Source organism: Canis lupus, chromosome 14 (assembly GCF_011100685.1).
Source record: "Canis lupus familiaris isolate Mischka breed German Shepherd chromosome 14, alternate assembly UU_Cfam_GSD_1.0, whole genome shotgun sequence".
Taxonomy (NCBI): Eukaryota; Metazoa; Chordata; class Mammalia; order Carnivora; family Canidae; genus Canis; species Canis lupus.
Window position 1 is genome coordinate 60,961,495 of NC_049235.1, and position 27,294 is coordinate 60,988,788.

The 27,294-nt window shown below is 39.6% G+C and overlaps 1 long non-coding RNA gene across 4 annotated transcripts; it reads right to left on the minus strand.

Moving 5' to 3' along the window:
* Positions 1-4,528: 4,528 nt before the first annotated feature.
* LOC102152781 lies at positions 4,529-26,210 on the minus strand. 4 transcript variants are annotated; one of them, XR_005369835.1, is made up of 6 exons: positions 26,159-26,210; positions 25,426-25,554; positions 16,010-16,077; positions 14,331-14,456; positions 11,292-11,469; positions 4,529-6,159 (listed from the first exon to the last, which is right to left on the minus strand). It is a non-coding gene; the product is annotated as an uncharacterized LOC102152781 (long non-coding RNA). The 4 variants fall into 4 exon arrangements; XR_005369832.1 differs by lacking the exon at positions 4,529-6,159 and adding an exon at positions 7,445-7,922; XR_005369833.1 differs by lacking the exon at positions 4,529-6,159 and adding an exon at positions 7,445-7,922 and having other exon boundaries at positions 25,426-25,559; positions 26,159-26,199.
* Between the last annotated feature and the right edge of the window lie 1,084 nt (positions 26,211-27,294).

A 27,294-nucleotide genomic window follows, 5' to 3' on the forward strand; every position in this document is an offset into this window, starting at 1 on the left:
CAAAGCATTTATCTTTTTCTATCCATGATATTTATTGATACCTTTGTATTTATTTCTGTGGTCTTATTTTTGCTTTTATTTTACTTTTTTTTAAATTTTTTTTTTATTTATTTATGATAGTCACAGAGAGAGAGAGAGAGAGGCAGAGACACAGGCAGAGGGAGAAGCAGGCTCCATGCACCGGGAGCCCAACGTGGGATTCGACCCCGGGTCTCCAGGATCACGCCCTGGGCCAAAGGCAGGCGTCAAACCACTGCGCCACCCAGGGATCCCTTATTTTTGCTTTTAATGTTGCTTTCTTTTTTCTCCTTTCTTGCTTTTCCCCCACTTTGGATTATGGTATTTTATTCCTCCTCTTTCAACTACAAATTTGGAGAACATATACCACAATCCAATTTTGTTGGTAAGTTAAACTTTCTATGATGAGCTATTAGCTTCTTCAAGTCTGAAATCAATAAATTTCTTTATCATCCTCTCAAACAATGTAAAGACCTTAGAACTCCAAACCTGTCTGACCTGTGTGATTTTGTTATCGAGTATTTCAGTTTTCTGTGGCTTTCCTTTTATCCCACAGTATAGTATTATGGTTGTTGTTCCTGGCTTATATTAGGTGTTTGGTGATCATTTGGTAAATTAATGAGTAACAATGAAATGTGTGGTACACTTAGAGCAGCATAATGTCCATTGAATATGTTATAAATCTTGATATGAGTCTGCTTCTGGGTCACCCATGTCTGCTCATCTCCTCTGTTTCCCCGCTTTATTTTTTCTGGTTCTTTCTTTTATTATCTCTTCAATAACCATCCTGGTGTCTTCCCCCATCTTTTTCTATTCTCTGTCTCTCAGACAAAATCAATAAAACTTGGCAACATTTATGTAGCAATGCTGGAAAAAGGCAGGGTTGATTGATCCAGTTTGGCCCTGGAGCACCAGTGTTGTGCTGGCCTCTACGTCAGCACTGGGACTATTATACTTGGTTATTATTGCCTGTTGAAATCTTAATTTACAACCTTAATTTCAGCTCTTCAGAATGCTGTTACTTAAATGAAGTTCAGTACTTATAAAGTATTTAATAAAATTGCTCAATTCAAATGATACACACTGGTGACTCTATTTTAAAGGTAATACCCCTTGACAGTAGTAATGAAGCTTAATGTCTACATCTATCCATATTAAAGTATCTTTGAAGAGCATTTTGTCATACTTATATATACCATAACTGTGTCTGAAAGAAATCAAGTTCAAGACCAGGTAAATGAGATTGGAAACATTTAGAGTGGTTTGGTGGTAGAGCAATTTGCAAGGCCTAGAGTTAAAAATGATTTAAGGTCTATTATTCATTTTTTTTTTAAATTGCTTGCTGGCTAGAGCCAGTGTATTTTGTTTTAGGTATAACTGGATTTTATAAACACCCAAAGATGGGAATTTGTAATGTCAACCCTGACAGAACAATAGCTCTATTGGACCCAACTATTCAATCTTCCAACTGAATTTCTTGTTGTCCCTCTTATTTTATTGTACCTTGCAACAGTATAACTTACTAAATAAATAAATGCTCTCTTTTTTTTCCTTTACTGGACTTAGAAATATTATTTTATGTCATTTCTCTTTTTTCTAAAGAACAAAACCAAGAGCCCCGTGCCCTTCATCTTGTCAGAGTCCTAGATTCTTCAGGCAAGGTCTATCTTCACCCAAGCACAGCCAGCAGAAAGTAATCTGCATTTCTTATGGCAACTATCTTGCCCTGGTGGATTTGATATTGACTGTGGCAGATTTGACAGATTTAGAGTCGCTTCACTGAAAACACATCATACCTCATCAGTGTTTTAAAACAACGGAACTGCGTGAAATATTGAAGAGGGGCTTGAAGTATAGAGTAGCTATAGGGTGCAGATCAAGCAGAAACAAAAACATAGCGGCCAATGGTTAATTATGCTTGCTAACAATTTACGTTCATGGAGGCAGACCGAAGAGTTGACTGCATGAAGCCAATCTTAGATTCCCATGGTGCCTTTCCTGTCCCCAAAAATATTGCCCTCACATATTGCCATTTTACCAACACTCCTGTCTCCTACGTAACCTAAAATTCCTACTTTCTCTTTGGGGTTTATACAACTAACTAGTTCTTTTCCTAGAAGTATATGGAAGTTTATCAAAGAGTTGAATGAGATGGAAGAAAAGTTCTCCTCATTTATTAGCATGAATTATTATGTGAAATTACTTTATATCACCTTGAATACATCAGAGGCCTTGGGAAAAACGAGGGAATTAGGGTACTTGCACATTAACAAAAGATGGGGATTTGATAACCCCAAGAGCTGAAATTGCTAAAGACCTTTACTAGTATCTTATGTTTGTTTTTTTTTTCTATTAGTCATTTGTTCTTATTTCCTATAGGTTGGTAAATTCACAAATGAATGCTGCACATAGGGTATGAACAATTCTATTTTTTTTGGGGGGGTGGGGGTATGAACAATTCTAGAGACATTTGGCTTCTAGCAGGCCATTAGTATAAGGGAGATTCACCTAATCCAGTCTGAAATTGAAATTGAGCTAGTTTGAAGCAGACTTTAGCCTGTGCTAGAGCCAGTCTATTTCTGGTTTGTCATCACTATTAAAGAGTAATTCTTCAGGAGTCACAGTTGAAATCCTGGGTTCTTAACTAGGTCTGTCTCCTCCATAACGATCTCTGAATTCCATTTTTGTCTTAAAGCTCTGGTCAGCTTTCCAGCCTCTTAACTATTACATACAAATTGGCAGATGCCTTGAGGAGAAAAGCAGCACTGGATGTTGCACACACTTTCGTTTCCTTCTCTTCAGCTGTCTGCACCCCAAGTCCTTACTATCTTGGAATCTCTAATGTCTTCAGACAGATAGTGTGTGTGTGTGTGTGTGTGTGTGTGTGTGTATTTTAATCCAGCTTTTCACTTTTCTAGCTTTTCTTGGAAGAACAGTCTGCAACAAGTTAGTCTGCAATAGCTGGAAGCAGAGGTTGTGGTGGGTATTTGGAGTTAACACAGCTCACTAAGAAATGTGGAAAAGGAAAGACAGAACAAGTTTTGTGTGTGTGTGTGTGTGTGGTGTTTCTTTTCGCCTGTGGGAGTAACTTTTCTACCTGTTGAAATGACATTTTCTCAGATGCCTCCTCATAGTCTTACCACTCTCCTCTCTCTCAGGGCCAATCCTTCATAAACATTACAGCTGCTTTGACACATTGTCAGCTGTAGTGAATTATTGTTATGTTAATCTGTAATATGATTTAGAAAAAAATAGTGTTATCTTTTGGGTTATCTGTCATTCAACCCTGTTTTGTGGTCTCTGGAGTTCTTGCTGAAGACGTCTATAAAGAAGTAAATATTGTCCTAATAATTTTTTTTTTTTGTATCTTTGTTTTTTAGAGTAGGGGAGGACCAGAGGGAGAGAGAGAGAGAGAGAGAATCCCAAGCAGGCTCCATGCCCAGTGTGGAGCCCGACATGGAGCTCGATCTTACAACCCTGAGATCATGACCTGAGCCGAAATCAAGAGTCTGACACTTAATGGACTGAGCCACCGAAGTGTCCCTGTCCTAATAATCTTTAACAGCTAAATATAAGTAGCACTTCTTTCATACACTTGGGGAAAATCACAGATCTGTGTAATTGGAAGGGGCCTTAGAGAACACACTCAGGAAGAAGCCAACCTTGCCCAGGGTCTCACACTGTTTGGAAGGATGAACCGTAAGCCTCTTCTTCCTGCCCTGCACTCTTTCCACAACACTCTGTTGTTTGCAGTAGATCAGTTATGTCACAGGAAGATTTCTGTTGACTAATTCTTGGATTCTACAGCTCTAGTGTACCCTGCCCCCCAGGAGAAAAAACTTTTGTGATTGTTGCCTATTAATGTCACTCTATCCTATACTCTCAACTTTCTCTTTGAAATACTGGTCTAGGGTGTCAAAAGATGACTGTCATTTTCAAACTTGCATGGTACTGTAGGTAAGAGTGTGTTGCATGCATGCAGGAAGTTGAGTAGGAAGGGGTGTAAGAAGACACGGTGGAGAGAATGTTCAACTGGATGAAGTCACAAATAAGGCTCGCCCAATCACATGGGTGCTCTGGAGCAGGGATGGTGCTCTGCCTTTGGGGAAGGGAGTGAGATACACAAACCCATACCTGGAGAAGTCAACTAGTCATTTGATGTAGCTGGCCTCAGGAAAAGGGTGTGGCCTTGAGTGGGTGGCTCTCAGGCTGAGGATAGTGCAGCCAAGAGCCATCAAAAGGTAAATCTCTCAAGTCTCATTCCTGGAATGGGAACCTGAGCAGCACCCTACAGAATCCACTACAGGTTCTTAATGAAACTGAAATCTATAGCAAGTAAAAATTTTTTAAAAAGTAATCAAAAACGAAATCCAAACAAACTAAAATGTATCTGTATTTTTCCCCCTGTTAGGTTGTCCTGAAACAGCAGATTGCAACAGTCTAGAAGTGAAATAACATAATGATTTTATTCATAAATGTTTGGTACTTGTTATTAAAAACAACACATTAAAGAGGCATGCACATTTCACATTCAACTGTCTGGATGAAGGTTATCAGGCCGCATGTAACTGCTTTCTAAAGCGTTCCTTCAAGGCTCTTGTGTTCCTTGTGCGAGTTTTACTGAGAGGCTTGGTACAATAATGATCCTGAAGTCAAAAGAACTAAGAAACAGACATCATCCTCCAGTCATGCACTTCATCATATTTAGAGCTGAATAAATGCTCATTTCTGGGAAACAAACTAGGGGTGGTGGAAGGGGAAGTGGGCAGGGGGTGTGGGTGACTGGGTGACGGGCACTGAAGGGGGCACTTGATGGGATGAGCACTGGGTGTTATGCTATATGTTGGCAAATTGAACACCAATAAAAAATAAATTTATAAAAAAAATAAGAACAGGCAATGAAGAGTCAAAAGGGAATGTTTGTAGTTGACTTTAGCAACGACTGCCAGTATCCGCTAGTGGATTTAATGAAAGGAATTAATGTTCTTCAGTAGAAGAGCTATCATGTTAATATACTTGTTGAATTAGTTAAGGGGCATGAATCAAGCATGTGATCTCTAAAATTTTCAATTCCAAATATTTGAAGACATAACTTCAATGACAAATAAGGTAAATCATTTTTTATAATGGCTTATTTATACACATTTTCCATTTTTTCAGTTCCAGCTGAATTGAAAGTGAAAGTGTTTATTGCCACCTTCAAGTTCTAAGTCATATCTCCTATTAGTCCTTAAATTACCTCCAATTAGGTGTGAGCGTATGTGTGGTGATTCTTAGAAGTCAAGTTGAACAGGCTAAATATTTGAAGTCAGTATGTCCTTAGAATGGAGAACAAATATTTTATGTGAGAACATCAAATAAGAAATTAAGGAACAATTTGCAGGATGAAAAAATATCTTGTTAATCCATGACTCCTTTAACCTGCCTGAGAATCCAGATTTTTCACTCCGTATAATAAAAAAACCCAAAACACTAGTGATTGGAATACCGTAAAGCCATCTGATTTTTTGTGTGTATGCTCTCAAAGTCTAAGTCATAAAGTTACATCAAATTAGCAGATATATATATGAACAGTGTCATTCAAGGGAAGTCACAAGACTATACCTTTAGATATCTATTTCCTAAAAAAAAGATCCCAAAGTTTTGCCTTTTTAATCTGTCCAGAAATCCCTTCTAATGGAGGAACAAATGGGAATGCTAACACCATTAAACATGGTACCTAATTTTTATGTCCTTAGTTTCTTGTACATATTTGATGCTCAGGTATTTTTGTTGTTGGTAACAGAGCAATTGGACAAGTTATGTCCTGCAGGGCGCTGAAATGACAGAAGGTAGATGCTGTTGGGTTAGAAAGGGCTTCTAAAAGATGGGCCGGGAGGAGCATTTGAGGAGGAAGCCTGAGAGCACACGGCCAGGAGATGTCCAGAACAGAAAGACACATCCTAATTTCCCCTGCTGCCAACTCTGCTGGTGGTCTCCTGTTTTGTGATATTCTCTCAGTTAGTAATAACTTTCTCTGACTTACACTGCAGGTTCTTTGCCCCTTTTCATACTTTTATATTTGAGGATGTTAGCAGCTTCCAGTTGCTTTCTTGTCTTAATTCTGAAGACCTTTATTCCCAAGCACAATCGGGGACCACACTGAGAAGTAGAAAGTCAAAAAATAAAAATTTTTTAAAAAATTAAAAAAAAAGAAGTAGAAACTCACAGTATTACCACTTATGAGCAAAGTATTAGTTACTTACCTTGATATTACTTACCTTGTAATGTCAATGAAATAAGAAATAACATCAAGAAGAAAGGAACAGCCTGCTGTCTTCTATTTCCAAGCTAAGTATGTATTCTTTCCTGATTCATTCTGAACATGGTTCATTTGAGACAAAGCGGTACAATTGTACCCCATAACTACTACCATTTTTGTGGTGTAACAGTCTTTTGAAAATTTCTCTGATGATTCCCATAATTGCTCTTTTCATATTAAGATTCTCTGGTGCTAAGTATTTGATAAATACGGCATCAAAGCCTTTATTATTTTTGGTGAGGAAGTGGGAAAAACAGTTGGAGATTAACCAGTCTCAAACTCGAAGATAGATTCTAAAGGAAGCATGGCCTTAGTAAGGGTATTTTTGCAATGGAATCTATAATATACATTTCATTCTAGCTATAGCGAGTGTCTCCTGTAGTTAGTAGCCTTCTTTTAGGTGAGGGTTGGCAGTTTGTTAGCTGGTTATACAGAAGTTAATCTGATTGTTGATTCTAACTCCTTGATAGATTTTATTTACAATATTCCATGTGCGTCATGTATATAGTAAAGGAAATAAAATTCTGGAAAAAAGGCTGTGTGTGTGTGTGTGTGTGTGTGTGTGTAAAATGAGCATATGTACGAGGGGGCACCTATTCGTGCAAATGCTGTAAAATATGAATTTTTAATGAGCATATCTCAAGAAAGTGAATACTAACCTACAGATGGCATCTAAACATGGATTCCTAGCATGCTTCTTCAAGGTCCATTACTGTTTAAATCCTAGAAGTAGGAAGCCTTTGTTTATATAGTATCACTTCCCGTTAGGCTTCAGGTATTTGAGACCACCTGAAGTTCTAAGAGCTAAACTTCAGAGGCACATTAGAACTTTGAGTGTTCTGAGATTTAGTATGAGCAATTTCCTTGCTCTTTTAGCTGGCTGGCAAATCATTTACTCCAGTGGGAAAATTTTTCTTTTAAAAATGCTCATCCCCCCCCCCAAAAAAAAATCTCAAAATGGAGTTGAAATAGGAGCGCTGTGTACTTGCTCCAGATACAAACCTACCGAAATAGAAAAGCGGAAGGTTTTTTAACTTACACCCCAGTGGGAAAATGGGGGGAATGAGTTTAAAGTAGGGAAGATAGATCTAAAGTTCTTTCCACTAAATAAAGGAACAGAAGAAATTACCAGACGAAGAGAGTTAAACTTTATTAGTGGAAGTGTATAAATACACGTTCTGTGCCAAAAGACCGGGAGGGCAAAGTAGCACTGTCCTGGAGCTGGATGTCCCTCCTTGTCCACCCCCAAGCCCAGGGCCCAGCAGCAGGACGGCGCCCTGGGGTCTGACAGTCCTGGGTCCGGGTTACAGGCGTCCAGTGACACCCGCGTGTATCCCTTACACAGGATGGAGATTTTTAGAACCAAAATCCTAACCAGAAGGACATGTTCCATAAACAAGAGGGAGCCAAACCGAGCCCAGAGCTAGAAAGGAAAAGTTAGTGGCGGGCAGCCCGGGTGGCCCAGTGGTTGAGCGTGGCCTTCAGCCCAGGCTGTGACCCTGAGGTCCTGGGATCAAGTCCCACGTCGGGCTCCCTGCATGGAGCCTGCTTCTCCCTCTGCCTGTGTCTCTGCCTCTCTCTGTCTCTTATGAATAAATAAAATCTTTAAAAAAAAAAAAAAAGGAAAAGTTAGTGTCTATTTTACTTTTCATCCTGTCAACCTAAATAATGACATAAACAGAGGCAAACTCCAAGTCGTCAAAAAAGAGAAGTTTCTTGGGGAACAGAATAGGATTCGGAATTTGAGACACACCGACTGTAGCGAGCCACAGGCCGGTTCTTTGGGGGTTTGGTGCACGCTGTGTTCACAGGCAGGAACGCAAGACAGGAGAGCTCAGAGCTTATAATATTAGAATTTTCTTAAACGATAAAGAATTGATTAATGGTTACCTGAAATCAGTCTCAGAAACAGTTTGAAATTTTCTCACGTTTTCCAGAGGCAGAGGCAACACTGACCCAGATCAAGTCAGTCTGGAAAACAGACTAAATTAAGCTTTGTTTGTTGGATGAAACTGGTTTTATCTGCTCCAGAGTTTTCCTAGGCCGGTTTCCATTTGTTTTTCATTTTAACCATTCTGCTAGGTCACACACCTCCGTGACTCTGTATAGAGTGTCGCAGGTTGCCCCAGTCCTGGGTCGGTGATACCATGGTCCTTCCTTGGCTTGTCGACCGTCACTGGCGTCTCTGCCTCCGGCGTCCTGAGGCCCAAGCTGTTGCGCGGTGACACTCAGAGAGGCCGGGCCTGGGCCGGACCCTGTGTCCACAGATGCGCTGGCTCTGGTGGCGTCACTGGCCATCAGGACGGTGGGCACCTGGGGACCATTTCCAGGAGGCCTCCCCTCCAGGTCCGTGGAGGGGCCGCCGGGCCTCACCTGGGCCATCAACAGCATCATTATGTTTGGCGTCCGTTACCCAAACCCTCCGAACTCCTCAAGATGACCTGCCTGACATACAGCAAGCAAGGGACCCAGGAGCACTGACCCCTCGGTGCATGCAAACAGATTTTACAATGCTGCCACTGAAGTTTTAAATCTTGAAATTTAAAAAACAAACAGAAACAAAAATTTAAAAAAAGAACTTTGAAATGTAATAGAAACATTGCCAGTGTCATGCAGTTCTCAGGAGTTAAACGTGGCCTTAAATTCTCGGCATTTAAGCCCACTTTATGTAATATCTTCATGCCTAATAAAATGAGGGATAATCCAATATTACAGCCTAATTTGTGTGACTGTCCGTGCTATTGTTAATAAGAGAAAAACTGCCTCTAGGGGTCCAGACTGAAGCGTTCCCAAAATTGAGAAGGAAACAAAGAAAAGGAAAATACAATAGGACAATTCATTATGTTGGTTATTGCAGCGAAATGCTGCTGGTTTGTGTCTCCTCAATCACAGGCGAAGGATGTGACACCGCCAGAAATCACCCTTCTGCGGAGCCGTCAGTCACCGATGAGGTTTCATCATTTAGATGCTTGTCCGAAGTGGGGATTTAGAGCCGCTGCTCCCGGCCCTGGCTGCCCCCGGAATGATAATCACGAATTAAGGGGCGAGCAGATGCCTGGAAATAAAAGTTTGCCCTGGGCTGCCAGGAGCCCGAGGACAAGGCCAACGGTCCCCATAAGGCCGTTGCAGTTTAAGCGCAGGATCGTCGATGCGGCCCCAGCCTACCAATCTGCTAATAAGCACCGCCGGATATCGGCCAGGACGTACACATGTGGGCGATCTTAGGAAAAGAAACTGTCTCTGAGACATATCCTTTTTTTTGCTTTTCTTTCTATGGACCTGTGCCTACTCCGCATACCTCAAAGCCGCGACTCAAAATTAATTCACCATAAAGAGAGAAACAGGCTGGTAAAGATTGTATTTATAAGCTCACAGCAAGAAATATGTGCCTAAAATGGGATTTATTCTTTCTTATTACTGTTGGAGTGGACACTTAATTTTCTCCCTAAAATGAAATGAAACTTTTAGAAAATTTATGGCTGCTGAGAGGACAGTTTCTCACGTGCCAGGCTATGTTGGCCAAGTCGAGAATAAATCATCAAAGCAATCTGACTAGTACCACAATGCTGTTCATGCAAAATAATATTTAACTTTCTACCCACATAAAGCACGTGTAGGACAAGCAATCTCATGGATAAGTTCACTGCATTCTGTGAAATAATTCCCTAGCATCACGGACAATTAGCATTCTTCCTCCTTCCTTCGTGCTTAGCCTTTTCGTACTTCCCCTCATTCCTCGTCCTCTCGCCACTGCTACTTCTCTAAAAATAAAAATGTCTTTATTATGGCACCGGAAGGTTGGCTTGGCTACCCTCCCGCCCTCAGATGTCTTCCTTCCCCATTTCCCCTCTATCACTGGGATGGACGCTGCCTCCTTGGAAGCCCCTCTGGGTGGGGGGACCAGGGTCATAGCCACAGCCTCCGTCTTCCCACCCTGTTGATAGGACACCCTCCCGTGGTGTCGTTCACTTAGATGACACCAATGATGACTGAAATCCCTTTACAAATATGCTTAGATTCTTTCTACAAATACCCTTTTTGCTTGAACGCATACTGAGATTTTTTTTTTTTATACAAACAAATTGAACCTTATCTAACAATTACATGGCTTAAAAGCTTTGAGATGAAGGATTGTCTTTGTTGTTTTGTGCCTCCGAATAAATGCTGCACCACTGACTGGGGAAAGGGATCTCTGGTTAATGAATTATGAGTCCACATTATAATAATAATAATAAAATACCCTAAACACCCTTATGATGTAAAAACAAAAACTGTAGTACAGTATTTCTGAGTGCTTCCATGCACCGGACTGCATTCACCCTTGGACCCTGTGACCGCAGGACAGCTGGTGCCACCACTGGGTCTCGGGGCCTCGGGCCTTGGATCTATTCCATTTGCTCCCCGTGACCTCATGACACATCAGTCTACTTTGAGGGACATGACTTGATCATTGGAGAGGCAGATCCTGCGTCCACATCCAGTGTGCACCAGGCCTCTTCTACTCTCTCTTCATTCCTGTGACTCTCACCAGCAACTGCTCCGGGTCCGGGGCTCAGCCTCTAATCACACGCCTGAAACCTACGGCTGCTGCTTCCTCTGTGCTGCTTAAGCCTCTGGTTGCAAAGCTTGCAGGTGTCAGGAAAGATGAGACTGCCACCTTAGTGGCAGATCTTGCTAAAAAATTATTTGCTGATTCACATTCTGTTTAATCCAAGGGACTTTTCCTTAGGCATCTGGGCAGCAACTCTGAGGGTGAGGAAGTCCTGCTATTAGGGGAAAAGTCTAACTGAGCACCTAATAGCTGCCCTTTGGAAGAAAAATGACACATGTTTTTATTTTAGGAATTCAACTTATCACGGGATAGTCATGTGAAAATGAAATCAAGTTAATCATCTCTCTCTATGAAAATGTGCTCCTGTTCATACTAGTTAAACATTAGGACTTACTAAAATCAATTTTCTAAACTGCCTACCTCAGAGAATTATAGCAGACGGGAAAAGTATATAGGAACCATTCCGAGGTGAAGCTGTGCAGAGGGAAACAGGGTCCTCGTGCTCACAGGAGGTGCGTGGATCATTTGAGGGAATTTCCATCATCAATCTGATTCTTCATATTCATTGTCTACAAGGCTCAGAGAGGCATTGATGATTCTGAGGGTTCGAATCAATCAAGAGAGGCACAAGGTGTTGTTTTCCTCAGTGGAACCCTGAACCCTTAACACTGCAGACCTCGTCTTATTAATCCTCACATCGCCCGAGTCCAGGAGAGAACTCAGCTGCTCAACTTATGTTTGTTGAGCTGAAACAAAGTGGGAACTAAATGAGTTACCCCGAAGTGCTTTTTTTAAGCATGGAATTATATATATGATATTTTAGAATATCTATATATAATTATATATAATACCTATTGTATAATACCTATATATAATTATGTATATGATATTATAGTTTGGAGTACCTAATTCTTTTTTTAAGATTTAGTCATTTGGGGCAGCCCGGGTGGCTCAGCGGTTTAGCACCGCCTTCAGCCTAGGGCATGATCCTGGAGTTGCAGGATCAAGTCCCACGTCAGGCTCCCTGCATGGAGCCTGCTTCTCCCTCTGCCTGTGTCTCTGCCTCTTTCTCTCCTCTCTGTGTATTCTCATGAATAAATAAATAAAATCTTTAAAAAAAAAAAAAAGATTTAGTCATTTGAAAAAAAATATTTAGTCACTTGAGAGAGAGAGAAAGTGTGTGAACAGGGGGTGGGGGGAGAGGGGCAGAGGAAGAGAGAGAAAGGGAAAGAAAATCCCAAGTAGACTCCACATTGAACCCCGAGTGAAGCTAGATCTCACAACCCTGAGATCATGATCTGAGCTGAAACCAAGAGTCAGATGCTTAATCAACTGAGCCACCCAGGTGCCCCTAGAATACGTAATTCTTTTTTTTTTTTTTAGAATACATAATTCTTATTGTAACTTTATATGCATTTAGTTATATAATTTCTACAACTCTGGAATGTGCACTATTTTTATCTTCCACTTTATATATGGGAAAACTAAGGCACAGTGAGTTTAAGTAATCTTCCCAAAGTCACATAGCTAGTAATGGACTCAACCAGGATCTGAACCCAGGATTCTCTTGTTCCAGGGTCCATGTTCTTAATCACTGAGTACTACTTGCCCTTCCTAAAGTCTCATAAGAGGTTGCTTTCCTAAGGCATTGTATACTTGGTCATGCATACAGTTGTCATTTCCCTAATTAATTATGCTGTTATTTCTTGAACTTTTTCAGGAAGCATCTGAGAACTACTCACTTTGAATCTGATCCAGCAAACCCTTGAATATCCTGGTCTGTGTATAGTTGAATAAGTACATCAAAAGAAAATCCTCACATCAGGGGAAAAGGTAACCACAGTGGGACTCTTCAGAGGGAGCACAGAAATATAGATTATGCTTGAGTTCTGGAGTTTCAGAGACAAAGGCATCATTCACGCACATATTTTATGACTAAAATCCCTTAAGAAAGGAAAAAGTAGGGGCAGTACCCAAACTAAAACCTAGATCAAAGCAAGGAACCCTGAGGTCTTTGGGTAGAGCTTGAAGCATAGGAAAGGAAAGCATAGTTTTCTAGGGTCAGGCTTGGTGTGTGGTAACAGTCCAAACAATGTGTGGAGAAAGGACAATGGTGGCCAGCTCCGAAATTTCTGCCAAGTGTTGTTAACATTACAGGAATATTCTCCAATTTGGGCCTTTCATCTTCTCTGTTAGCAGATTGATTACAAATTTATCAGATTAGTCAGTTGGCATCTGTGGAATAACGTACAGAATGGGAAGGCTTTAGAGGGAGGATGCAAGAAGGGATGGAAATGGTACAAGAATAATGGCTTTCAGATAGCAATGAGCCCAGTGGTGGAAGGCAGATTGCAGGGCTGAGCATGGAGATGGAGATGGGGAACCTGAAGGGACACCTGGCCATTATTTGTACTTGAAAGTGTGGGTTATGAAGGTATTTTTAGGGTAATGCGCATAGTGAATAAAATATCTTACTAGGTACAGAACAAGTAGCTATGCTCCTTGGGTCTTAGTTTTCTCATCTGTAGTGACTTCTGTGGCTCCTTCCGGCTCTAACATGTAGAATCTACCACAAAGTCATCAGGGCCAAAGTCAGCTTGAATCGCTCAGCAGTCAAAACCAACCAACCAACCAAAACAAACAAACATCTGCCAAGAGCTTACAAAGTCTGAGAAGTCTGAAGACCTAACCCAGCCACTCCCTGTCTCGTACCGCCTTTGCCCTTCAATAACCCCGAAGGTGCCTGTTTTATCTTCAAAAGCTACCCAGAGTCAGGGTACCCTAAGTATTCAAAATCATAAAATTAAATTCAAAATCAGTGAAAATCTCAAAATCTTCTCAAGGAATTTAAGAAGGATATGAATGCTTACACTCACTATAGAGATCCCTTCAATTACTAAAAAAACCAACGTTACAAAATCCAGAAACAGCTCTCCACCGTACCTATTCTGCTACGCTGAGGTTCAGCACTGTGTCAAATAGGAAAACAAACACACCGAAAAATCATCTTACGAGTTTCCTAAGGGCACAAGTTGTCTGAAATCAAGTCCCTCTTCTCTTCCTAGAGAGTGATAAATCTGAGATGAAAACAAGTCACATACGCAGAAGGAATGTAGAATCATTGTCAATTTGTTTACAAATATGTACTGTTTCTACACCATATGGTTTGAACAAAGACATCAGAAAGTGAAAACAACAGCAGGTCTTGGGCAGAGCCGTCACAGAGACAGCTCAGTTCCCAGGTCTGCGCTGTTGTCCGTGAAACGTCCGCTCACAGTCTGTTTCATCACAGGCACTCTGTTTTAAAAATGCATTTACAGGGGTGCCTCGCTGGCTCGGTTGGTGGGGCATGCAACTCTTGATCTCAGAATCCTGCATTCAAGCCCCATTTTGGGTGAAGAGTTTATAAATTAATAAACTTCTAAAAATTTGATAAATAAAAATGCGTACAGAACTCACCTTTCTCTTTGCTCCTATGGATGAATTAAATCCATGCTTTGCACCCCGGGCTTAAAATTAGAGGACCCTTTTCTGTTCCAGTGGTTCTTCCTTTCAGGGATATTATTTAGCCTGGTTCCTCCAATACTGTCAAGAACAGCAGATGGTAAGGGCGTAGCAGATACACATGAACAGGCACGAGCTGTTTGTCTTCAGGTGCCACAGATTGCAACCATGATGCCTCTGCTCTTCATCTTAGTGACCCCACCTCAGCCCCTTCACCTCTCCCTGCCTCCCAGCTGTTCACAGCTGCCTGAGAGGTTAGGTCCCTTTTTGTTCTGTCCCCCTCCCCACTGCTACTGATGGTCCAGTATCTCCTTCCCTATCACACTGTAGTCCACACTCTTCTTTAAAAGATACCTATGTATTAAACATCTCACCTAAAATAATGAGTTAATGAATTCTAATGAAGGTACTGCTTTAAAAATACATATTTAGAGAGACAGCCTGAGATAGACAGTCGATATAAATTGCTTTTGGAATCAAAAGATATACACATTTAAGTGTATATGTTTCATGATATAGTGACTTTTCTTCTTTTGACTCTAAACTTTATAGTCTTCCCTTGTAAAATAACTATAATCTATAAGAGACTTACCGAGTGCTGACAATGCCAGCTATTGTGCAAAGCATTTATTTGCATGATCTCATTTTATCCTCACAACTGTCCTATGAGCTACGTACTACCCACTTCACTGTAACGTAAGATTGCGGCTTAGATTAGAAAACTCAACTAGATCTAGGGTACTGACCTACATTTTTCTGAATCCAGCACCAAAACTTACCTTACAAGGTTGTTATAAGGATCAAATAAGATGGTGCATAAGGGCCCTCTGTGGGCCATGAAATGCTAGGTAAATGTAAGGCACTGTCCCACCCAGGACATGAGATTTAAAAATCTAGAAAGTTTAAATACTGTGTTGAATTGGGAAGGAAGACAATGAAAGAGCAGAACGTAAGCCTACAGACTTCTTATTATGGAAGACTGGGATTTGGCATTCCAGGAGGGACAAAATATTGTACAAGAAATGCATAAGCAAAATGCAGTTTGTGGCTCAGGTAAGAGAGAAAGAAGACTTTGGGGGAGGAAACTTAGGAATAGAAAAAGATACAGCAAGAAAACACTGAATTTACTAATCACTTACTTCTTCTTACTTCAGTTTTCTATGTCACTATTATGAGTTCCTCCCAGACTATCCAATACAATGAATAAACACCTCTTCATACTATTTTTGGGACTATCAAAGAAAAATTGCACTGGATAGGTTAAACATGGAAGGAAGACTTAATTTAAGACTATTACAGGGGCGCTTGAGTGGCTCAGTCAGTTGGACATCCAACTCCTGATTTTGGCTCAGGTCTTGATCCCAGGGTTATGAGTTCAAGTCTTGCACTGGGGTCCATCCACCCTGGGTGTGGAGCCTACTTAGAGCTATTGCAGTAGGGGAGATAGGTTGAACTCAACTTCTCCAGAACAGAAAGTGGTGATTTTTAAGTACCACAAAAATACTGATGGGAAAATACTGATGGACATTAGCTGAGAGAGTGATCATTATGACCAGGACACCTGTTAACTGGCACCTAACAAAGTTAGGCTCCTACTCTTCCACAGACACCAGGAGACAGGCACTCTAACTTACTTGATGATTACATTTCAAAGGTCCCAAGTCATTGAGGAAGATGTTCCTGGACTGTACAACTGGCAAATCTAGGGGGCAGAGAAAGAATTTACAATGGCAAGTTTTCTAAAGTAAATGCTCTAAGAAAAGGTATGTAAGGGGCCCATAATAAGGAAAACTGTCTAGACTTTAGTCAAGCTGATGGAAATGTTAAGGCCATCTGAGTCACTATTAGGCACACCAGATAATTAAGTCCCTTTTTTTTTAGACACTCATCCTGGGAACGTCTCTCCTCTTCATTCAATCCAGGCTCCCTAGGCCTACGCTCCCTTCTAGGCCTAACAGCATAGTTGTCAATCTGGGATTTTACCTTTTCCTCTTTCTCCTTACCTGGAGACACCAATTTAGTAAAACATGTTAATTTGATAGCATACACATACATCCTTCATTAACAACTAAGATATAACACAAACAAATAAGTTTTTGAGACTTGTCTGAAAGTGTGGTCTCCTAGTGTTAATCTTGACAAATCACTTGGACGGGTATAGAATTCTAAGTTAAAAATCATTTTTCCTCATAATTTTGAAGATATCTTTTCCACTGTCATCTAATTTCCAATGTTGCTATTGAGAAGTCTAATGCCACTTCGCCCTCAGTTCCTTGAATATCAATTTGTTCGACCTCTAAAGGCTTTTAGCAAATTCCTGTTATCCCTGGTGGTGTGAAATTGTGTTCATTTCATTGGACTCTTAATGATCCTTTCCCTCTGAAGTCCTACATTCTTCAGTGATTCAGACGTTATTGGATAAATTCTTTGAAAATGTTCTCCCTTCTATTTTTCTTTGTTCACTCTTTTGGGAACTCTTATGAGTCAGATGTTAGAGATCATGGATTTAGCATCCAATGTCCTCTCCTCTTTTAAACTTCTTTGCCTTTTTGTTCTACTTCCTCAATTATTTCCTGACTTTATAATTCTTTTATTGATTTATTTTACTATATTTTTCATTTCCGAAAGCTTGCTGTTTCTGCTGCTGTTTAAAAATATTCTGGCTTTTGTTTTATGAATGAAATATAATCAATTCTCTGAGAATGCGGACTTAAATATACTTAAATATACTGTTTTTTCTTTTGTCCTCTGGAGTTTCTGATTTTTGACTAATTATATGGTTGGTTTGTCTTTCAACTGTCTTTTAAGTTGGAGGCCTTTTCGAACTGTTGGGTTATCCTTGGCTGACTGACCATATTTAAGAATGCAGTACTACAGTGCCACGAGGAAGTTCACTTTACCAGATTTATGGAGTGTTGAAATTGGAGCACAGAGGTTTCATTAGAAGACCTCCAAGTGTCATATCTTTGCTAGGTATTGTTTGTGCACTGAACCTCATCTTGTCTTTTCTCTATTTTTCTCTGTCCTTTTCTGTGTCCCCTGAGGTTGACCCTGAGAACTACACACCAGGGCTCCCTAAATAACTGGACTGAGGGCATTTTTCCCTGCTCTCCTCCCTGCTTCAGCAGTCTCTTGCAGTATCTGTAACTCTCCACACTTCGTTTCTGCTGAGAGGGTTCCACTGCACTGTTTTACTTTTCACCAGGGAAATAATTCCCTCCTTCAGGTTGTGCCTTCAACCCTGGGGATATAGTGACTTCTTACTGTTGCTAGTTGCTAGGTAACTCATCATCCCTCCTTCGTTCATGCACAGACTGTAAGTACTTCCTTCATTAATGTCTCTTTGTTTGAATTTGCCTAGAATGAGTCTGCTTTCCTGCTAGGGTAGTATCCACAGGTCTTTTCTTTGGAACACTTCAGTTTCTCCAGAGAAGAATTCTGTAAGATTTATCCAGGAAAAAGGGAAAGCCTATTCTTGACTTTGAATGCTCACAGAGCAAGGAGCACTGAGGTGGGAGTTCAAGTTTCCACATATAGTCTTTATTGTTAGTTTATCATTTACCATTTTATTGTAGCAGCTCTTCCCTATATTATGTTATTCAGGTGTTTTTGAGATTTACTCTCTACAAAATAAATGTACAGTTTCTTGGTAGGATTAAGCTACAGGAAATGGAAGAAAGGATCATCAGGCCTAATTGATGTTCACAGAGGCTTTTAACTAATTCTTTTTGTATTCAGCCCCATCTTGTGTAATCATGGGTGCCTCTAAGTCCGGAATCTTTGCCAAGTTCCATGGCATAGATTGAGCTGCTTCTTATTGATATATGCATTCAATGTTATAAATTTCCCTCTAAATGCTGCTTTCTCAGGATCTCCAAATTTTGATAAGTTATGTGTTCATTTTTATTTATTTCAACATATTTTTAAATTTCTTTTGAGTTTTTTTGGTTTGACCCATCCATTATTTAGAAGTATGTTGTTTAATTGCCAAGTATTTGGGGGATTTTCCAACTATCTTTCTGTTATTGATATCTGGTTTAATTCCATTATGATCTGAGAGTGGATAGACATTGTGTAATTTCTATTCTTTTAAATTTGCTAAGGTTCATTTTATGGCCTAGAATCTGGTCTACCTTGGTGAATGCTCCATGTGACTTTGAGAAGAATGTATATCCTGCTGTTGTTGATGAAGTACTCTGTAGATGTCCACTATGTCCAGTTGATTGATAGGGTTTTGAGTTTAGCTATGTCCTTATTGATTTTCTGCCTGCTGGATTTGTCCATTTCTGATAGAGCAGGGTTGAAACCTTCAACTCTCATAATGGGTTAATCTATTTTGCCTTGTAATTCTATCAGTTTTTGCCTCATATGTTTTGATGCTGTGTTTTATGTGCATGTATGTTAAGATTGCTATGTCTTCTTGGAGAAGAGGGGAAAAACAAAAAGGTCAAATAGGGACTTTTATGTTTACCAAGTGTTTTACGTTATGAAGTCTCTCCTTCATGTCTTCCAAAACTTTTCCAAACAACAGTATAAAACTTGTTTCATTCTCTTATGCTTTTTTGGCATGGTGGGCTTTAAGGGCAAAGTGCTGTATCCCACTATGAGTTCATGCAGCACATGAAAAAAGCAGCATTTGGGTTCTGTTTCTCTTTCATTTTCTTTCTTCATTTCTCTTTCCTTCTTGTCCATTCAATAGATACTAAGGACATTTTCTTAGGTATTATACTAGCCGCTACAAATTGTAAATCTGTATTTTTGATACATTTCCAATATGGTTGTAGATATTGAGAATTGCATTGATATTATAGAAAAGTGAGGAAAATGTGTAAAGTTTCACAGTAATGAACAGAGCACTTGGTGTGGAGATGAACAAATGATACAGTCTCCATCCACAAAGGGCCTACATTCCAGACAAGGGAGATTACAACATAAGGATTAATAAAAGAATAAAATAGATAATAACATTCAAGATAATGCAAAGATATGTGCAGGGACAGTGAACCTGAAGATGAGTGACCCATTTGGGGTAGATAAGCCAGTCAGTGTGGGTGCAGGGAAGGGTACAAGTGAAAAATTGTGGAAGGTGAGCCTAAGGGCAGATTGTGGAGAAACTAGTACATTTTGAACTCCATCCTGAAAACTGTGGAGAGATTTTCAAGAATTTTAAGATGAGGGATGGGATATAAACAGATTGACATTATTAGAAGACCACTTGGGTGCACTACTGGGGATAATGAAGTGGGGCACGATGGGAGGCAGGGAAACCAGAAAAGAAGTACTTGCAATCTGGTCATCATACATACTCCATGTTGAAGGAGCTCTCACAGTGGTAGGAGATCTAGAAATGAAGGCGGGGGTGGGAAAGATATTGCAGTGGGTGGTTAAAATCTATAGAGTCTGATGATGGTTTATTAGGCTGAAAGAGGAAGCAAAATAAAACCATGAAGAAAGGTCTAAAATGATTCTTGGATTTCTGGCTTTGGTAATGGATTTCAAGGGATTGGAAGATCTTGTGGAGATCTTAAATTGCACACAAATGATGTTTGGAGAAGTAAGATTTAACAACAAAGAGAAAAACCAGATAGAAGTAATGGGTCTAATGAATATTTGCTTGTGTGAGATTAGAGGCTAAACATTTCTAGTTAAGACTCAAATTTAATTGAGTTTCTAATGATTTTTCTAGTATCCACAACTCAAGGAGTCCAAAGGAAGCTTATAAACTCCAGGGGGAAATGTAATCCCTATGCTGAAACTGAGGCTGGGTACATTTGATGGGGTGTGGGGAAATTACACTGGGTCCTTCACTTTAACACCTGGGTAAACAGCCTACTGTACTGTCCAGTGCCCACATGGGAATAATATTAACAGTAACAGGAAATATCATCAAATGTGTGGCCTTCTATTTGCATATAAACTGTAGCTAGACAGGCAAATCTGTAGAGGCAGAAAGTAGAATTATGTTTGCAAAGAACTGGAGGGGGGAATAAGGAGTGATTGCTAACGAGTAATGAGATTTCTTCTTGAGGTTATGAAAATATTCTAGAATTCAAGAGTGATGATGACTGCACAACATTGTGAATATACAAAAAAAAAAACACTCAATAGCCTACTTTAAAAGGGTACATTTTATGGTATGTGAGCTATATCTCGATTTTTTAAAAAAGGAAATAGCTAAATCTCAGGGCCTACATGCCACTAACCAGACCAACCAAAGCATCCTCACTGGTCCTAGAATCTTTTAATTATAGCACTATCCTCTGAGCTAGGCTCAGCTGCTTTTACTGGAGACCTTCTGTCTTGGCCAGTAGAAGCTTTGTTTAAAGTAATGACCTTTATAACACCTCTGGTCATCTACAACTTCTCTTGTCCTTGGGTTGGAGATTATTATCCAAGAACCAAAATAGGAAGGACAGGGAGAGAATCATTCCAACCAGCCCAGATGAGATGTATTTGTAGCTTCTAGCTGATGAGGGCCTTTTTCTGTAGGACATAGAGACTTAGCTCATTGAAGAAATAAGCACGCACGTATGCACATACACACATACACACACACACTTACATGCACATCCAAACATACCTGCCAAGAAATTGCAATCTCTATTTCCTTTATTTCATCATGTCTGAAACCTAATCAACTTTTCAATTAGGCTAGAAAGTAATGATGATATATTGAAATTTAATTTTAGTAAGACTGGAATGGATTTTCCTTACCAAAAACTAGATACCATGTGCCTTTTGCTAGCATTACCCAATGAAAAGATCATGGGCTTCAAAGTCAAAAAGATAAGTGGTTCACCTGGTAGTGTGTGGCCTTGGACAAGCTGTTTGGAGCACTGTAAGCCTTTGTAGTTTCTTTAACTCAAAACTGAAGATAAAACATACCTCAAAGGATTATACACCGTAAGATATGCCAAGTATCCAGCAGCGTTTGGTAAGATGTTTTCAATGAACATGGCGTCATTCTCTGTTATGACAAAGTGTCTAGTTCTCTGTCTTTTTACCTAATCCCACTCTCTCCTTTTCCTTTTCTATCTACCTTTCTCTCTTTCATTCTCCTCTTCCCTCCTTTCCCCTTCTCCTCCCTTCCTCTCTTCTACATTCCTTAAGAAAATGCAGGCTGTATGATTCTTCTACCAACAAAGAGACACCAAAATCTAAGATTCTATAAGATTCTTTGGATGTCTTCTTTTTTAAAAAGTAGAAATCATCCACCATATTTTAATGTTGTTTCTATGAGTCATATAAGCACAAACTAGAGAAGGTGATGGTAGTTCAGTGATTTTCCACTGCTTAGGCATAATAATGCAGCTGATAGGTCTCTCTGGCCCTTCCATCATCACTTTCAGCCAAGCCATGTTCAGTTAGCATATCATTTGCTTGTTGGCAAGATGGGTACTTTAATATGCAGTAATAAAAAAAAACAGAACCCAAACAGGAAAATAGAACATCTTTTTAATAACTGATGCATTAAATGAGGAACCATTTTCTTTCATGAGAGTATATTATTTGACCTTCTACAGAGACAAGTTCATTGGATTTAATTTTGAGGAACCGATTACATTTTTTTTTATAGCCAGAAATGGTTTGATTTGACTGAAGTCTGGTTAGGATGCAAAGAGGCTATTAAAATGATTCTTAGTATTTTTTTTTCCTAAAGAATGGTCCATTAATTGCCTGTGGATATTTATCCCTCAAACCTCCTACTCTATTAGGCTCAAACCAGAGTTATAAGGTTATGATGTTTTTATTGATGTAATTAATAACAAATGTTACTCATTAGCTTGGTTATAACCAAATTGGACATATGACAAATGTACTCAGGGCCTTGCTCCAGTGAATTAATATAGATATGAGGCAACATATTGACCTCAAAAGATGAAATCAAGAGTACTACTGTGGAAAGAAAAAAAATAGAGGAAACACTTTTTTTTTTTACCAAGTTTTGGAAAAGCAACAAATAGCGATTTTTAAAACTAATTGTTCTTAGGTTTCTCAGAACACCATGCTGAAATAATTCAAGACATCTGTTCAATATACAACATCAGTTGAAATATTAAAAGATAGTTTAAAATAGCAGAAGGAGGAAGAACACTACGAAAGAAATAATACCCAGCATGCAGAGATTAGATTATGGGCAAGATAAACAAATAACCCACCACATTGCTCCACTCTTCATTCTTCAACCAAGAAAACTCAGTTCCTGTTTAATCAGAAAAATCTAAGGAGTAACAGCAATGAAATGTTCTGCCCTATTGTAATTCTGTAAATTGTAACCTTGAAAATCATACTCAGCTGTGTACCAACGGATATCAAATGTGAAAAGGCACAGGGAACTGGTTTCCTACATGTAGTCTAAGGGCCCAGAAGAAGATTTCAGATCAGGCTACACTAACTTGGAATTTGTCTCTGGACTGAGTTGATATTGACCTTCATGTTATTTGAAATCAGAACATGGCAAGGATTTTTCTTTTATTTAAGTAAGTAATTTTCAAGCTTTAAGGAATAACTATTACTGTGCTGATCCCTGGCCCGCCTGACCAGGTATGTTGGGGATGGTAGGGAAATGAGGAGCAGTAAAAGAGGTGGACTCTAGTGTAGCAGACATTAGGTGGCTAGAGAAGACACTGGATCCCACAAGGCTAGGGTAGTTACCGTCGTATCCCATGTTATAGATCAGGAACTGAAGCTGAGAGGTGCTTGTTCAAAGTCCCACAGCCAGGAATCAATTCTGTTTTCTGCCTCCCGAGCCCACATTTTCCTCATTACGCCATCTTCTAAAGATGATGCAAGATTCTTATCAGTGCAAGGGCACTCGATCAACAAAACATCTTTATGAGAAATCTTCCTCCAACGAGAAAATTGAGACCAGGCCAGTGTGTGGCCCAATGTTCCTCATTCCTACTCTTACTAGTATCCCTCTATGGAGCCTGCACTTCTCTCTTTTCCGTGCCCCTCGGATAGCAAGGTGAGCGGAGGTTGCAACAGGTAGAAATGAAGACGCCCCACCTTCCTTCACATGAACAGGTCACCTGTTATGCACTGTGTGAGGGTTCAGAGAAATAGGATACAGATCCTTGTTAACAAGATGCTTATAGGCTGATTAGAAGAAAAGGGCAGGATCATCCTTGCTATTATCCCCCCAAAATAAATATGATGAGAATTTCAGGCAACTATGGAGGAATGTCAGAAGGGATATTTTGGAGTAAGAGGACTTTCAGAGGTCCTACATGTTAAACTGCATAGGTGGGAGTTGAACTCAAAATGCATGAGGATATGTAGACCCATATAGGCGTGAAAACATTACTCCATTACTTTTCTGTACTCCCTTTCTTGTTTTTAGTACTTTCACACCTAATATCCTGTTGTCCATCTAGGGTCTCCAGCTGCCCATACCTTACCTTGACTATGCAGGACAATTTATGCTCAACATGTTTTGTCTTATTCCTCATTCCTAAAACTCTACTCTCTTCTGAAAATTTGAACTTAAGTGTCGACTCTCCCAAATAAAAATTTTGTGTTAATAGGAACAGGGAGTCAGTGTTGCTGGCAATATTAGCCATCAAGTTAAGCTATATGGGTATTTTGAATAGATCACAAAAATCACTTCCAAAGGAGTGCTCATTATATATTTTTGCTCAGAACATATCCTGAGACAATGGTTCCTAAACCAAACTATCTTCAGAAGTTTATAATTTTATTTTAACTTTAAAAAACAGTGAATACAATCAATATTTTTAGCCAAGTAACTAACTTGAACTTTCTTCAGGTTTCCTTTTTTTAATAAAAAAAGAGATCTAAATAACTTTGGTTAGTCAAAAAATTCATTTTAGATACTGTAAATGTTTCAATATTTTACCCATGATTCAATCTGCCTAGTAAAAAAGAAATTTACTTTGGCTTTATATTCAATTTTTTACTGTATTTTACAATTACTGACCCTTATTACATATTGAAAACTGAGAGTCACATGTAACAATGAGTTACATGAGACAAACAGAGCCTTGTCAATGAATTCTGTCTTGAAAAAAACTAAAAAAATAAAATAAAATAGAAGTTTACAAATGCTTGCCATTTAGCAAAATTTTAGCAAATCCCTGAGAACCACTATGTAGGTAAGCTCTCTGCCTGGTAGAGCCAATCTCAGTCCACTCAGTAAGCTTGGATAAGGGTCGCAGATCCAAAATAAGGTACATTTATGAACATTGGTAAGAAACAAGTACTAGCTATAACCTGCATGAACATGATTGGCTTTGACATTTTCTTAAGAAATACCCCTCCAAGGAGAAGAGTTATAAATAGGTTGCTCAGACAACTGTATTTCTGAAATCTCAATAAACAACTCCCTGTGCCTTATAAAATAAAGCATTTGAAATATAATTAAATTGGGAGAACTATAATCTTGGAAAATCTTTAATCAGAAAGATAGTATCATCAGAACTAAAGTTTATGGTGATTACAACATTCCAAGTACACAGATTCAATAGCAAAAATTCGCCAGTGTGGGGGGATCCCTGGGTGTCTCAATGGTTTAGCGCTGCCTTCAGCCCAGGGCGTGACCCCGGGGTCCTGGGATCGAGTCCCACATCGGGCTCCCTGCATGGAGCCTGCTTCTCCCTCTGCCTGGGTCTCTGTCTCTCTCTCTCTCTCTCTGTGTCTCTCATGAATAAATAAAAAAATAAAATCTTTTTAAAAAAATGGCCAGTGTGTTTCCATTACTGTCTAAGGGACTGGTTAATTCCCATCTAGAAATAAAGACTTATAATAGAGATTGGTGATGAGACTTCCTCAGTCTCCACTATTCTTTTAATTGTCCCCAGATTTGTGTGACTCCCCACCTTGTAACATTATCATTACTGAGGAACCTTCTAATAATGATTTAATTTCATAAATAAACTTTCTTATAAGAAAAAAAAAACACAATTTGCTCCCCACCTCCATGGGATGCTAGTCTACTTCTTAGTTTTTTTTTTTTTTAGCATAAACTAACAGCTGGCATTACTGTAAACAAATCAATTCCTTCTAAATGACTCAATCATTTAGAACTTACCTGTAACTAGAGTAAGAAAATAGGGTTTTAGTACTGTAAATTGGAGGACATAGGATGACCTCATCCAGGAGCATTCTCTGAAGCACCGAGACCCAGCCTCTGAAAAGCAGCTCCGTCTTTTTGCTTGCACTTTCCTCATAACCACAGAAAATGTTAATTTTTAAGATCAAGCATCATTATTCTCATCTTTTTTGCATTCATGTTTTGGACTAATTTCTGTTGTCTTGGTCTCATTTTTGGAAGAATAAATTACTTATTTACATTGATGTCTTAAGAAAGCAAATTTGTAATTCTCTTACTTTGAATAATAAATGCCAGGCATAATTTTAGAAGGGGACAGTGCCCTGAAATCAATCAGTAAATGAAAGAGAGTAACTCCAAAAACATGATGGAGCTGAAACGATAAGGACTGTTTGTGTGATGAAGAGATGCCAGCTGTCATAATGCCAGCATTTAGGGCGTTTAGGGTGACAGAGGCCTTTGGTCAAGCAGAACAGGCTCAGTTCATAACCTGTGTGGGGGCCAAGGGCAGCCCACCCCAAGATGGTTCATTTCACATGAACATTATTTCGCATGAAAAACAATCTAAACCAGCAGATTCAGGAAAAGCTTTTTACCTCCCCTTCAACTGCCAGTTTATACCAGGAAGAGAGTATTAACAAAGATTCCTCTTTTCCTAAGAAATTTATCTACAAAATTGGGTGGCCTTTGTTTTCTAAACATGTCCTCTCACCTTCCTGCTAATGGTCTCTCTCCCCCTTAGTGTCCTCAGACCCTTCCCCTCTCCTTACCTCATCTAAGTGTCATGGTGCTTCATTATCTTTGGAATTTCATGTTCGCGTGGATTCTAAATTTGACTTTCTCTTGTTAATCAGTCTCATCAATTTGATTCTTAATCCAACTAGAAGCACCTTAAAGGGCAGAAGAAAATTCTTCTTCCTCAACACCCGCTTTATCACAACTACGAAAAACTATGGAAACCCTTTTGAAGAATTGTAGAATTTTGGGGGACGCCTGGGTGGCTCAGCGGTTGAGGGTCTGCCTTTGATTCAGGGCGTGATTCTGGGGTCCTGGGATCGAGTCCCCATCAGGCTCCCTGCATGGAGCCTGCTTCTCCCTCTACCTGTGTCTCTGCCTCTCTCTCTGTGTCTGTCAGGAATAAATAAATAAAATCTTTAAAAAAATTGTAGAATTTTGGGGCTGGGTAATACTTTAGTGGTGAGCTAAGCCAAATGCTTAATCCTTCTGATGAAAAGAAGTTTCGCCAGAAGTCCAAGATTTGCCTGCCATCACACGGTCTCCTAGGAGAAAGCTGGGACCTTTGGACTGCTGGTTTAAAGCTTCCTATAGCTCCACCCTCATTTCCATCTTAACTTGCACTGGGGGACAGAACTTTAACATGCCCTTTAATCCTTGCTGTGGTTTCATCACTTAGAAGCACTACATTAAGTAAAGGTAAATAATTATTCTATGTAGAGCTACCATAGGCCTCCACCCTCACTCCTCTGAGTCAGTCTAATATGAACAATTGACTCTTGGGTTCAACATGTGTTTTGAGCGTATATGCATCTGCTTAGGGGAGGACAGAAGGAACCGCCGCTCTGCTGAGCAGAAAGTTTCAGCTGCCAGAAAGAAGTGCAAAGGAACCAAACCTATTCCAATGAATAAGATAAAGGAATTGCTCACAGGAAAGATAGTTGGAAACCAGGTTGACATTTAAAAAAAAAGGGCTCTGAAGAATTACTATCCCGAGGGAAACTGAACATGTATTTCTTCATTTTAAATAATTCCAAATTGTATCTAAATAATCTTTTCCCACACTAGATAAACATTAAACGAAGAATGACTCTCATCCAGTATATATTCTTC